The 9358-nt window shown below is 33.5% G+C and overlaps 1 long non-coding RNA gene across 1 annotated transcript in view; it reads left to right on the plus strand.

The window, feature by feature from the left end:
- LOC147299505 (uncharacterized) overlaps window positions 1-8956 on the plus strand; it is a 34582-nt gene extending 25626 nt beyond the window's left edge. Inside the window, exon 3 of the long non-coding RNA XR_015119892.1 lies at window positions 7872-8956. This is a non-coding gene — a long non-coding RNA (uncharacterized LOC147299505). The remainder of the gene's footprint in view (window positions 1-7871) is intronic.
- Window positions 8957-9358: the final 402 nt, after the last annotated feature.

Here is a 9358-nt window from a genome sequence, read left to right on the forward strand (position 1 = left end):
GAACAAGAGATCAAATATTATTCAAAGTGGTAAAATAATTCAAAATATTTCAATCTCAAAGTGTAAGTGCATAAAACCAACAAAAATGAAAATTTCAATCTCTAAGAAAAATAAAAATTAAATCACCTTTGGAAATTTTGCTTTGACTCAAAAAATATTTTGTTTCAAAGAAATTTTATTTGTTTATTTTTGTCACAAGTATACGAGTCTATAGTATAGACGATACTTTAAGAGGTCGATTCTTAAGGAGTGTTGCAAAATAGATGCACTAATTTAAAACTCTAAATCAATTTAAATCTAACCTAGCTAAGAGTTGGTTGGTGATCATTTGATGAAGACTACCATAAAAAGGAAAATAAATGCAAGAAAATCAAGTGCAAAATTAAATACAAGAGAGAAATGTGTAAGAATTTAGACAATGGTAGAAACCAAGGTCTTTGATTCCACACCATTATTTGACAACCTAGAGCATTGATCTAATGGCATGTTTACTGATTCGTAATTGGATTAGGAGGAATTGAATTGATGAGTAATTGGATTGAGGAGGAATTATATTGAGGAGGAATTGAATTCTCATTGAAGTTGTTTACTAAATTCCTGGAATCAGAGTATGAATGATATCATATGGGCATTTGATTACTAAAATGCCCTTGTTCCTAATAAATTATTTTATATGCTAGTTAATAATGAGAGGGTATAATAGGAAAAATATAAGGAATTGAATTCCTCCAAAATAAGGAATTGGATTACCACCTCTCACCCAAGAATCCAATTCCTCCAAAATAAGGAGTTGAATTCCTAATTTCATGTGGACCCCACTAATGTTTTTATTTCCATATAGTTAGTAAACAAAGGAGTAATCTGTAATCGGAATCCAATTCCTTATTTTGATTCCGATTACGGATTAGTAAACATGACATAAGAATTTCCCAAAGGAGAGCACCATGCAAAGAATCAACTTGATGCTCTCTCCAAAAATTTTTATATTTTAAGCACAAAAATTACATCTTTACGTATATCATTGTCTAGCTTAGGAATGTACAACTTCTAAGCATTCCATGTGAAACCAAATCTAAGGTAACTACAAGGAATCAAAAGGGATTGCTTATAAAAACTACAAAACCAAGCATATTGTAGGAGTAGGCTCTAACTACCCATTATGCCATGTATATTGGATAGTTAGAGCCAATATACATGGCATAATAATATTTATTAAATCTAAGTTAAGCGCACAGAGGGAAAATGTTAAATAAATAACTAATGGGTCATACCATATAGGCTTAATTATCGATTTACCACCCAAAACTGTAACTCATTCCCACTTTAACACCTGAAAGTTTTTTTGTCCCAGATTACCACCTGTAACTTACATCCATATCTCATTTTATCTTGTTCCGTCAACAATTCCGTTAATGCTGACGATCTGGCCGTTAATGCTGACGTGGCGCGCTAGATGTGCGCCATGTGTCACATCGATCCTTTTTTTATTTTCGCATTTTTTTATTTTTATAAACTTTGAAAATTAATTAAAAATAGCTCCGAACTCAGAAAAATTCCTACGAACTCCTCTTGACTAGCACTAATTTACTATAAGGTTAAATTACCAATTTGCCCTCTAAAAATTTTCAAAAAAAATTAGAAAGTCCAAATTTATTTCTAAAAAATTAAAATAAATTTTCCTCTATTAAATAAATTCTAGAATTTTCGTAAACTCTTGGACAAATTCTCAAAAATATTTTGAAAAATTACCAAAAGCTTGTTTTAGAGAATTATTTCGAGACTTTACAGAAATTTTAGAATTTTTCTAAAATTAATTTTATAGAGAATTTTATTTTTCTCTAAAACCGAGAGGTCTTTTGGGTAGCAAGTGTTCACGAGAAAGGTATTGTTAGTTTTTAGAAGACTAACGGTGCAGACCTCATATTTTTTGGAGTTCGGGAGATTATTCTATGAATTTTTAAAGAGTCTAGAGTATTTTAATTTTCTAGAAATAAATTTGGACTTTCCAAATTTTTTGGAAATTTTTAGAAGGAAAATTGGCATTTTGACCCCATAGTAAATTAGTACTAGTTAAGACAAGTCGGTAGGAATTTTTCGTGTATTTTTCTAAGTTCGGAGCTCTTTTTAATTAATTTTCAAAGTTTATAAAAATAGAAAAATCAAAAAAATACAAAAAAGATGTGACACGTGGCGCACATCCAGCGCGCCACGTTAGCATTAACGGAATTGTTGACGGAACAAGGTAAAATGGGACACGGATGTAAGTTACAGGTGGTAATCTGGGTCAAAAAAACTTTCAGGTGGTAAAGTGGGAATGAGTTACAATTTTGGGTGGTAAATCGATAATTAAGCCTACCATATATGGTGGTGTTTCCATGAGGATGTTAAAAACCCACCATGATGAGTTTCATCCCCATAAAATATAATGCAAGAAATAAAATATGCAAGAAATAAAATAATGCAAGAGAGCAAGAGAAGGAAATAACTAAAGGACATATATTAAATAAAAGCATAAGATAAAAAATGTGCTACAAATAAAATAAACTCTCAAACTCTCCCATAAACTCCACCCCTTTGGATAATTTCTCACCAAAATACTAGAAAATAAAATTTAAGAATTTAGAACTAAGCTAAAGGATCCCTATAAATGGTCTAGGAGTTGCCTTTTGTAGCCAAATAAACAAGGGGAGTAAGGAAAGTACTAGGAAAATGCTAGAGAAAATATCTAGGATGAGAGGGGTGTGTGTTAGAATGAGGGAGAGAGAGACATGGAAACAAGGGCTGGAGCAAGGCTTGAGACAGCCTGGAATCCCCACGCGACGCACAACAACTGTAGGCCTCACCAAAAAGCCCAAGGCCCGAAGCCCACCCGAAGCCCACCCGAAGCCCGATTTGGCCCGAAAATTGGGCCAGCCCGGCCCGGCCCGAAAGTCTCTTGGGTTGGGCTTGGGCCATCCCCTTGAAGCCCATGGGCCGCCCGAAGCCCGGCCCGTTTAGGGCCGCCCAAAGTCCGACCCAAAGCCCAATTTGAAAATCATAACATATTTAATAGGTTTTTTATTTGTTTACTATAATAAATTATTAATATGCTTATTAAGTTATTATATAATACTATAATATTAGTAAATAGTAATAGTGTAAATTATGTAATACCATAAATAATAAAGTAATAAACTTTTAAAATTATATACAACATTACAAGTATAATAAAATATAAATGTATATGTGTATATACAACTTTTATAATACAAGTATAATTAAAGTTATTAAACCACAATCGTCATTTCATTAATTCAACGATCTGAACCGTTCATTTTCTATTTTCATAGTCAAAGATCATCCTTACAAAAAATCGGCTAAATCGGAATTCATCTACCCATTCGATTATCATTAGAAAAACCACGATCGTTCATTAATTCGACCACCGTTACATTTAGAAAAATCACTTTTACATCTTCGATTAAGCTAATTTTTTGCAAAAATTCTCTTTGAGTGGAGAACTAAAACTTAAACGGTTCGGATCGTTGAAAACAAGATCGATATGTGAGCTTCTACATATAAATACACTTGAAGAGTATAATTCTAATAACTTTCCCGTTGAAACCTTATTGTTTCCATAATTATGAAGACCACAACGTGATTTCAACAATCTGACCTGTTCATTTTCTATGTTCATAATCAAAGATCAACCGTACAAAAAATCGGCTAAATCGAAATTCATCTACCCATTCGATGATCATTAATTTGACCACCATTATGTCACTTTTACATCTCCGATTGAGCTAATTTTTTGCACAAATTATCTTTGAGTGAGGAATTAAAATTTGAACGGTTTGGATCGTTGACAACACAATTGCATCGTTTGTTTATAAAAATATGTAATAAAATATATAATAATACATATGTACATTTATGTTTTATTATAGTTGTAATGTTGTATATAATTTTAAAAGTTTATTATTTATGGTATTACACTATTACTAACATAATAGTATTATATAATAACTTAATAAGCATATTAATAATTTATTGAAGTAAATAAACGAAAGAGCTATTAAATATGTTATGATTCACAAACTTGACAAATAAACTAGTCAGCTCAGTTGGTTGAGAGTTGAAGCTTGTTATGTGAGGTCTCATGTTCAAATCACAATATAGCCAAAATCCTTTTTTTTTTTTTTTGAAGATATATATGTGTCTAAATAGGCTTTGGGCCCATTTTGGGCCGCCCGTTCGGGCCTAGCCTGGCCCGGCCCTCCAAGCCCGCAAGCCAAAGCCCGATGGGCGGGCCTTGGGCTTGTGTATTAAAGCCCAAGCCTGGCCCGGCCCGGCCCGAAAGCCCTATTGGGCTTCTATAATTCAAGCCCGAGCCCGGCCCGGCCCATTGCCGACCCTTAAACAACTGGACAATAGCAAAAGTGGTGCAGGTGGCTCGGCTGGCTGAGTGTGGCTTGTTTACAGGGAAGCGTGAGGTAGAGAGAAGAGAAGAGAGACGGCTCGGCTTGGCGGCTGGGAGTGCGGCTCAACTCACATGGGGCTAGACATTGGGTGACACGCGGAAGGGAGGGAGAAGCCTTGTGACCGTTGGGCTTCCAGGGCTGTGCTGGCTTCGGGCTGCGACTCTTCGACTTCCATGGGCTGCGATAGTGGGCCTATGTACTTCATCTCTTTTCTTCTTTTCTTCTTTTCTTTGGGTTGGGTTGCTTCTATTTATTTTGGACTTTCTTCTTGTTTCTTTTTAATTTATTTTTGGGTTTTTAAATTTTGAATCCTACAAAATGAAAATACTTTAATTAGTGAAAAACTCATAAAAATAAATTCAAACTAGAAAAATAAATAAAACCTAATGAATTTTAGGAAACATGATAGAAACTAGGGTTAAATACATTTTTTGCCCATGAACTTTGGGCGGTTTCTCAATTTGGTCCACCAATTTTCAAACGTGACAAAAATGACCCCGAATTATCCAATTTGTGTCAATCCAGGATCTTCCGTCCAAATATTTAACGGAGGCTGATGTGGCCGTTAAATGCTAACGTGGCGCGCTAGATGTGCACCATGTGTCACATCTTTTATTTTATTTTTGGATTTTTTCTATTTTCCTATTTTTATAAACTTTAAAAATTAATTAAAAATAGCTCCGGACTCATAAAAATACACGGAAAATTCCTACGAACTCATCTTGACTAATACTAATTTAATATTGGGTCAAACTACCAATTTTCCCTTTAAGTGTTTTTCAGAAAATTTGGGAAGTCTAAATTTATTTTTAGAAAATTAAAATACTCTAGATTCTTTAGAAATTCATAGAATAATCTCCCGAGCTCCAAAAAATATGAAGTTTGCACCGTTAGTCTTCTAAAAACTCACACTACCTTTCTCGTGAACACTTGCTACCCAAAAGACCTTTCGTCTTAGAGGAAAATAAATTTCCCTCTAAAATAAATTTTTTATTTTAATTTTTTATAAATAAATTTGGACTTCCCAAATTTTTTGGAACCTATCAGAGAGCAAATTGGTAATTTGGCTCCATAATAAATTAGTACTAGTCAAGACGAGTTCGTAGTAATTTTCCGTATATTTTTCTGAGTTCATAGCTATTTTTAATTAATTTTCAAATTTTATAAAAATAGAAAAATAGAAAAAATCTGAAAATTAAATAAACGAGATGACATGTGGTGCACATCCAGCACCCCACGTGTAGAGTCTAGAGTATTTTAATTTTCTAGCGCGCACACGGGAGATTATCCTATGAATTTTCCAAAGATTCTAGAGTATTTTAATTTTTTTAGAAACAAATTTGGACTTCCCAAATTTTCTGGAAACACTTAGAGGGAAAAGTGGTAGTTTGACCAATATTAAATTAGTACTAGTCAAGATGAGTTTGTAGGAATTTTTCGTGTATTTTTATGAGTCCAGAGCTATTTTTAATTAATTTTTAAAGTTTATAAAAATAGGAAAATAGAAAAAATCCGAAAATAAAATAAAAGAGGTGACACATGGCGCACATCCAGCGTGCCACGTCAGCGTTGAACGGCCACGTTAGCCTCCGTTATATATTTGGACGGAAAATCCTGAATTGACAGAAATTGGATAATTCGGGGTCATTTTTGTCACATTTTAAAATTGTTTGACCAAATTGAGAAACCGCCCAAAATTCGTGGACCAAAAATGTATTTAACCCTAGAAACTAATACAACCTAATAAATAATTATATAGTTAAAATAAGAATTAAAGTACTAAAATTGCTAAAACAAAAGGACAAAAATATAAGATTTGAAGATATAAAACATGTAATAAATTAATAGTCTGTTTGACACTGCTTTTAAAATTGCCAAAAATGCTTTCAAATTAGTGAAAGTGCTTTTGGTAGCGTTTGACAAAAATAAATATAAGTGCTTCTGAGTTATATATAAAAACGTTTTTGGTAGCGTTTGACAAATATAAATAGAAATGCTTCTGGGTTATATATAAAAGCGCTTTTAAGAGATTTTTTGAGAAGCACCTGACAGGTATTTTCTCAAGAAGCACTTCCAAATGCATTTACATGAACCACATAAATTTTTTTTAAATATTTATATGTGCTTCTTAGTATAAGTGCTTCCAGTAAAAGCGCTTTCTAAGAAGAGTGTCAAATGAGCCCTAAGCTCAACATTCTTTTCCCAAATTGATTTCCTTGTGTTTCAATTAGTTTGAAAAATCTTTTATTCTTATAATCTGGTTTAATTTTTTATTAAATTTTCTGCTCTAGCTAGAGGCCCAGACCAACCATGAGCCATCTTGCTCAATTACATAAATACCCTTATTATTGAAAGAACCCAGCAACATCATAATTCATAAATAATCATCTTCTTGCTAAATGATATCAATTTGAAAATTTCAATCATTATATTTACCTCTTTTTCTAAACCAATATTTTTAATATTTTTAAAAGCCGACCGTTGGGCCTCTCGCTCACAAAGTTCCCCATTGGGTTTTTTTTTTATTTAACATGAAAAAAAAAACATAGTTAGTAGTAACGTTAATTAATAATTACTTGGACCGACCGACTTAAAGAGTGTGATGGAGCTAGTAGACGTAGAGGCCTCAGGCCTCACTAGTAGTGCACAGCTTCTTGTGTATGCACCTATCTATCTGTAGTAAATACATTTGTTACTACTTTCAAACCTAGTTGGGTGTCCCTTTACGGGGTAGATGAACGTATGTGATGTTCACCCGTACTTTTGGTGTAGATGACATACGCATTCACGATTTGGACTGATCCAGTGGAGCGGTCTTGCAACTTGTCAACTTCAGCAATTTGCTCTAGTATTCTCAAAGTCTCTAAGCAGGTTAAAACATTTGTTTGGCTTATTTTGTGAACTTTGGATATTCAGGTAGACATGTGAACCCTATATATATTTTTGAACTTGTGGTTTAGTTTATCCTATATCTTTTGCAAACCCAATTGTAATTTTACCAGTGTACATAATATCTTGAATAGTTTTTTCTCTGATGGGATTGTAATTTTGGAATCAGCTGTTTTGTACAAATACTAAAAGGTTACTACTTAAACACTAAGTAGCCTTGTCGGGTTGGTTTATGTAAATGTTTTATATATATATATATATATATTTTTTTTTTTGCTGCTAATCTACCTTTGATCCAACCAGTTTGTTATTAAAATGGACTTAACGTTTTCTATAGAACTTGGGACGACAATATCTTGTCGATTAGGTGTTGTACTCTCGGGATCCTTAGAGTACATGCCGCTGTCACGTATCGGGGTTTTGGGACTTGACAAGTTAGACTTGTTTCAGGAACTTTATGGGGACATATCATTGAAAAGAATGGTCATGCTGAAACTCTACTGAAAGTTATTTCTTTTTCAGACTTGGATTTCCAGTTAGCCAGAGACAAAATTTTGGATGTTGGTGATTTGAACGGTGCACTATGAAAAGGAGAAGCTCTGGAATCCAAGTAGGGGGAATGTCACACCCAGTCTAGAGATTGTTTTTGTGGATGTTTTAAATTATGTTTGCACTTCTATCTATTGCATGGTTTTACGATTGAATGGTATTAGCTTTTGCGATATATGTTTATTTTTTATGACTTGAGATAAAGTGTCACCTTACGTGACTACAGTTTCGATCCCATAAACCTCTGGAGGTGGTTGTACAGGTGTTAAGCCTATGTAGTATAGTTGTACGAATAGATGGTTAGCATATGCAATATAGTTGTGGAGGCGGTTAGCCCAGAAAGTACAATCAAACGAACGGGCAGTTAACCCATGCACTACAATTGTATAAACGAGAGGTTCAATTCGCCCATGAAGTACAATTGTATAACGGGCAGTTAACCCTTACAGTACAACCAAGAATGGATACTTTCACTACATTTCAACTTTTACTAATGTCAGGGGTAAGGGTAGTTGGTCCATAAGGATCGGTCATCATGTATGATTTTTTGAGCGCTTTGTTTTTTAGTAAATGTTTGCAAAAGTTGTGTGAGCATGATAACTGTTTTCATTCTCAAAGATTATAGCCTAAGGATTTGTTGTGCATTTTTTTCCATGTCCCCATCAAAAAAATATTTTCAAACCTAGATAGAGTTCTTTAAGGAGAAGCTATGAACTTATGTGATGCTTACCCCCTACTTTTTTATGTTCCTTGTTATTGTACTTATTTTTAGGGATAGTGCACATAAAAGGGGCAAATTTGGATGGAGGTTGTACGGATTAGCATTAGTGGACCAGTCAATCCCTTCCCTATGTTTTGATGATCCCCACACTATTGCTATGGAGTTGGTTCTAAGTTCTATTTACCTTGATCTATTTTTAAAGTAGTGTTTGTATGGTTTTGAAATTCCTCTTCTTAAAAAATTTTGTATTTCAAGTTTTGTATTTATTTTTTAAGGTGTTACTCGAACTATTGTAACTTTGGGGGTTTGTTTTTTATGAAAATTTTTCAATTTGACTCACATTTTTATGCTGTGTATTTAATTACTCTAATTCAACACATTTTACTAAATCAAATGGCTTAACCTATTTTAGCAGTATTCGAGAATTTTAACACTGGGATCACAGGGGTTAAGGACTTGAGTATTCGATCTCAAGATAGGTGTCACTATATATTAAGTACCGTATTTAAATCATGATCCATATTGTCTCCTATCAATCCCTTTAACTGTGCAAATTACGAATAAAATAGAATCGATCATCATCCAATGCTCCCCTACAATGAAAGGGATTGTACATTCCTAAAATGTCTCGATCATAAATTACCTCTCTTCAAGTTAAATGCTTTCCCCCTAAAATCTTAAAATGCTACTTAATTTGTTCGCACGGACATGGAAGAAATTAAATCATTAACAACAACGA

This window comes from Dryas octopetala, chromosome 1 (genome assembly GCF_963921425.1).
Source record: "Dryas octopetala chromosome 1, drDryOcto1.1, whole genome shotgun sequence".
In the NCBI taxonomy this organism is placed as follows: domain Eukaryota; kingdom Viridiplantae; phylum Streptophyta; class Magnoliopsida; order Rosales; family Rosaceae; genus Dryas; species Dryas octopetala.